At 34.3% G+C, this 5,901-nt stretch overlaps 1 long non-coding RNA gene across 1 annotated transcript; it reads right to left on the bottom strand.

Moving 5' to 3' along the window:
- Positions 1-2,674: 2,674 nt before the first annotated feature.
- Positions 2,675-4,547, bottom strand: LOC136065598 (uncharacterized). Its single transcript, XR_010627230.1, has 2 exons — positions 4,487-4,547; positions 2,675-2,989 (listed from the first exon to the last, which is right to left on the bottom strand). It is a non-coding gene; the product is annotated as an uncharacterized LOC136065598 (long non-coding RNA).
- Positions 4,548-5,901: the final 1,354 nt, after the last annotated feature.

The raw sequence follows: 5,901 nt of genomic DNA, 5'->3' as shown, positions 1-5,901 counted from the left end.
CCTTTTGAGCAAACTAAGCAGCATTTTGCCATATTTCTCAAACTAATTAGGAAAATGTATTTCTTTTGAAAATCGGGTTTCTCAAAATCGATTTAGACCTTATAGCGACGTTTTTAAGGAGCCTATAGTGACGTTTTTAGGACCTATAGTGGCGTTTTGTAACTCGATTTATATAAAATTGAGTTATAGGTAAAAAAAATTGAAAAAATTGCCTATAACTCGATTTATTGGAAGTCAAGTTACAAAACGTCACTATAGTTCTTTAAAAACGCTGCTATAGAGCTCCAATTTTTTTTTTTTTTTAATAACTTGATTTTGAGAAACTCGATTTTCAAAAGAGAGGCATTTCCCTAATTAGTTTGAGAAAAAGGGCAAAACGCTGCTTAGTTTGCCCAAAAGGGGCATTTTGCAATTTTGTCCATTCATATTAATTAGTAAAAATTTTGTATCTAAACAAAATAATAGAGTTCAAGTATTATTTAATTTTTTTAAGTCATATTTAAATAGATAAAGAGTCTTAATTTTAGTTTTCTTCTTAGTCCCTAAATATATTAAGCTGCCCCTAGCTGCGCATGTACAGGTGTTGATAACCAATGCCAAATCCTAAATATAACAAGCAATTAGTAGAATTAGTAGAAACAATAGTTGTTTATGATTCTGCTTTCTTGAAAACAAGAAAAGCCCACCAACACCAACATCAAGCAATTTTCTGTTCCCATCTCTCTTCTGTTTTTTTACCTTTTTCGTTTAATTTTGTTTACTGTAAAATTCAATAAGAACTAAGAAGGTGAAAAAAAGAAGAAAATTGAACGGTGAGTTTCAATTTAAGGTTCTGAGCAACGTAACCAGTGGTAGAGGATTCACACGGGCAAGTGCTAAGCAAGCTCACTAGTGAACTTACTAAAACCCAATAGGCATAGCTCATGGTACAGCAAATCCTTTTGCAAAGTCATTAATTTTTTATAACATGTACGAAAGAAATCTACTGAATTTTAAGATTAAATTTTCAATATTTAGATATGTTAAACCGTATAGAAATAGTTACTGACAACGTCAAAAGACAAATTTCCAATAAGTTCTTCAGCTAGAAGTTATTACACAGAAAAAATAATAGGCATGTTCAATGTATTAATTAAAGAATTATCAGGTTGTCAGGTTGATGAAGAACTTTGCTCCCAGCTTTCATTGTAGTCTCTCTCATTATTATATTCCTTTATATATATATATATATATAGTTGAATTGTGTCATCTTTTTCCCACTTGCACCCTTATTTGTTTAAACAAGTTGTATTGTGTCATCTTTTTCCCACTTGCACCCTTATTTGTTTAAACAATCGAGTTGTTGATCTCACTGCAAAACGAGGATGTGAATTCTTGTAGGTGACTCTATCAGTTTCTCTCTTTGATTCCAATGCCTTTTTTATTTTAACAAGCATTTACATAATATGCACTGAATCTGGCTTTGAAATGAATTAAAAAATTGGAACCAGACGTTGGTTTTAGCAAAAATGGCCAAAACTTAGGTGGCCTGTTTTGTTTTTTGCTTTGTCATGTCGCTGCAATTGATGGCTTACCGGTCATATGGTTATCGGGTCAAATTAAAAGATAGATATTGTAGGTAGTGTAGGTTTAGTTTACCGTGTGTGGTTTAATTTGGCTGGGGTTTAATTAGGGGTTATTTTCGATAATTTGTTGTTAATTGGGGTTTAATAGAAAGGAATATTCCATTAATCAAAAGATACCGTTAATTTAACAGATAAAGTAACACATTAAGAGTAAATATAGATGAGAAAATTCGTTTGTGGACTAAAGAGTGAATGAGGAAATTCCTAAACTGTCTAACATGAACAGAAACTGGTCCGCACCTGTTTTGAAGTTAGTCACCAGAACGAAATTGGTATTTAACCATAACTGTGCAACTATACAGTTAGTTGGACACGATTACAGAGTATATAGTATAATAACATCTCGAGCTTATTAGACTCGATTTTCTTCTAAATAAATCGACTCTTTCAGGCTCGGTTTTTATAAATTGACCTGGTCTACAGCCACGTGGACTACACGTGGAATTCGAGTCTTATAAAGTCGATTTCTGACCGGGCATCCACGTAGCCTACACCTGGCAATGATAATGACGTGGACGACACTTAGATCTCGAGGGTTAAAGACTCGGTTATCGATTTTATTTCTTAAAACAGACCAAACAATATGGGATGGATGGAGTATCATATAGGACCTCAAAGGGGTAAAGTAGAGATAAGAACATTGATGTAGTATATGTGGCACAGACACACATGATACCAAGCTGTCATATGCCTGTATATGTGCAGCTTGAACATCCTACAACTAGGACAGGAGCAGGCAGGACGCACTCTTCCACATAACACATATCCTACAACTAGAGAATGTTAAATATCAATCCATCTTACACAATATCTGATGACCTCCAGGAGATCATCCATCAGGAAACCAAGCTGGCCTAGATATTAAAAGCAGGGAAATCAACCTAAAATGCATTTTAAGGTAACATGAAATAGTAACAGCTTAGAAACTCAGTACCAAGTTATCCTAGAACCCATTAATATGCTGCCTTATATATGCATGTAGGCAGAAGCAACAATTTAGTTTTATAGTCTTCTTAAGTTACCACTAAAAGATGGAACTATTTTCGCACTAAAACAAAAATATCTTAGCTGAATTTCATAAAGAGAACCAATAACAGAAGATTTAATATTAAATATTCAAACTTACAAAGTAAAAACAAGAAATGCTACGCACAAAATTCTTCACCCATAGGCAATACAATTTCACTTAAGGCAAATGAACTAGAATTGGCCATTGGTAATGTGAACCATCCTATAATGTGAACTAGAATCAGTCTCTGAAAATTTAAAATGTTCCCCATTTTGTTCTTTCATCCACTTTCATTAAGATTTTGGTTGGTGTGTCTGACAGAATGCATCTTTTAGGGACCAATATAGCACTTAGCCTATATTTTACAAATGAAAAGATACAGTTATGTTCTATTTTTATCCCTAAAATATTGTCCAAATTCTATTTTTGTCTCTTTCATTAGACATCTCAGCAAAAAACTTAACGGGAGTGGAAAGAAGGAAAAAAATATAGAATATTCTAAATTTGAATGGATGGATATAGAAATTTATTTAAAAATAAAACCTGAACTATATTTCAAGGAAGAAAAAATTATTTTAACCCAATAAATAAAGTTCTTGCAAGTGGTAGCCCATTATGAACAGTTGGTCTTGGTTATACTACTCTTCCATATATATCTAAATGCTATATGACTGATCAAAACAAAATCTAGATGCCATACGAGTGATAAAAACAAATTTAAAAAAAAAAAAAAAAAACTAAATGCTAGATGCATTGGTTGTTTTTTTTTGTTTTTTTTTTTTAAGCCAGAGGTGAAAATTGAGTTTGGTTCATATTTGCCATTTTGTCCGACTAAAATGGGAAATTTAGGAGGGTTCGCTCCCCTTCAATTAACCAGCAAAGCCAAAATTTATAGAGAATAGGCCTAAAGAATTATACAAACTGCAGTATACTCCTGCAATACATACATTAATTAAACTTCACATGTAAAGTAAGATCATAACTATTAGTCATAATAAACTGGCCACTAAGAAGAATTTCTTAGCACTGGCCACTAGAGTTACATGGACATGTTTTTATGAGCTTCTGTGGCATGTCATATGAGCATTAGCACTGGCCACTAAGAAGAATTTCTCTATGGCATCAGTACAAGTGAGTTGTGACATGCAAGAGCCAAAAAAAATCTGATGAAGATTAGATGACCAGTGGTATTTTAGCATTGGACCTTACTAACAATCCCCTACAGTTAAGAGAAGTGGTATTTTAGCATTGGACCTTACTAATCTAAACAACGCATCTATGTAAAGGGGCAGTTAGCCATACAAGGAAACCAATAACCAAGCAGCTGGCATTATACTTGCAAAATGATTATAGCACCAAAGGTGCACAATGGTATATTTTCAGTTCTTAAATATTATTTCTCCTCATTTTATCTATATATGACTCTTTTATTTTATTTTTCCTATTTTATACTTCTGAATTTTGGGCCTGTTAACTAGAGAATTTTGGTTTTGTATTTCCGAAATTGCTCCTCTATAAAGGAACTCATGAAACTCCTCACATATATAAGCTTCTTCAACATAATTTCGCGGGGTTGGATCTTCTCTTTGAATGATATCTAATTGTTTTCAAATAAGGGTCACCCGTACGGAAACTTTTCCAATCCCTGATTTAACGTTTGTACTAAAACCTTATAACTAAAACATATCACAACCTATTTTACCATCAGACCTACATATAGCCTGTTTACCACTTTCATAACTGAAAAATGAGGCATACATATTAATTTTATTACTATAAGCATGGATTAAGATAAGCATATTTATGAAATAAAAAATAAATACATAAAGGATTAAGATGAGAGCAGCCCAACCTGATGAAAGGTCCAGACAAGATGAGGCTGATAGTTGGTCTGAAATGTGATTGGCCCAACCTGCAAAAGAATAGTGAATCAAAAGTCAATTTTTTTTTCCCAATCGCATAAAGAAACACTTCTTCAAATTTAATCTCCAAAACCTAAATTGACTAAAATTTGAAGTATCAACCTTCACATATAAGTACAATGAAAAATCAGCCTTAATTTTAACACATATCAATAACTGCGAACTTCAGAGCAGAGCAACATATTCTATTTTTATGACCTCTACACAATTTCAAATTCACAATTTAAGCATGCATCCATGTAAAAAAACAAACCGGGTGAAGAAAAAATCCCAAAAAATAACTACAGCTTTCTCTCTTCATTAAAACAGAGTACCATCACACCATTAAACATAAACTCAATCAAAATTTCTAAAATTTCTATACACTTGTGAACAATTGCATGTCATCATAGGAATATACACATTCACAATTTAAGCATGCATCCATGTAAAAAAACAAACCGGGTGAAGAAAAAATCCCAACAAATAACTAGAGCTTTCTCTATTCATTAAAACAGAGTACCATCACACCATTAAACATAAACTCAATCAAAATTTCTAAAATTTCTATACACTTGTGAACAATTGCATGTCATCATAGGAATATACACATGCAAAGCACTAAAATTAAATCCTCAGCAAATATAAACAAACCCAGCAACATAATCCGATTTCCACAAACCAATTCAATCTCAAACAACAAATATAAAGTTTCTCAAAACAGAACCCACAAACCCACTAAAATTAAATCCTCAGCAAATATAAAGTTGTCCTTTTTTAGAAATTCAAAACAGAACCCACAAACCCACTGTTTCTCGGCAACCAAACGGAGAAACCCATTATATATAAACATTGTTTCTCACCTTTTTTTTTTTGGTTTTCACAGACCGCGTAGACTGATCAAAAGCTCTGTGAGTGATATTTTTCTACTTCGGTGGCCTTTATCAAACTTTCGGAGGAGACGCCATTTGTGGGTACCTCGCTGTGCCTTAACCAAACTCTTCGCCGAAGAGGGTGACTGAGGGTGGAGAGGGTGACTGAGAGTGGAGAGGGTGACTGAGACTGAGAGTGGAGAGGGTGACTGAGAGAGGCACTCAAGTGTGAGAGTGAGACGAAGAGGAGAGGGCGAGTGAGAGACCGTGAGAATGGAGAGGGTGACTGAAGAGGCACTCAAGTGTGAGAGTGAGACGAAGAGGAGAGGGCGAGTGAGAGACCGTGAGAATGGAGAGGGTGACTGAGAGAGGCACTCAAGTGTGAGAGTGAGACGAAGAGGAGAGGGCGAGTGAGAGACCGTGAGAATGGAGAGGTGAGAGAGCTCTGTGAGTGAGACTGAAGAGGTGAGAGATGAAAGACTGTGAGAGAGGCG

This window comes from Quercus suber, unplaced genomic scaffold (assembly GCF_002906115.3).
Source record: "Quercus suber isolate HL8 unplaced genomic scaffold, Cork oak 2.0 scaffold_1040, whole genome shotgun sequence".
Lineage (NCBI taxonomy): Eukaryota > Viridiplantae > Streptophyta > Magnoliopsida > Fagales > Fagaceae > Quercus > Quercus suber.
The sequence above is the reverse complement of the archived record's forward strand: the minus strand, read 5'-3'. Positions and strand labels throughout refer to the sequence as shown.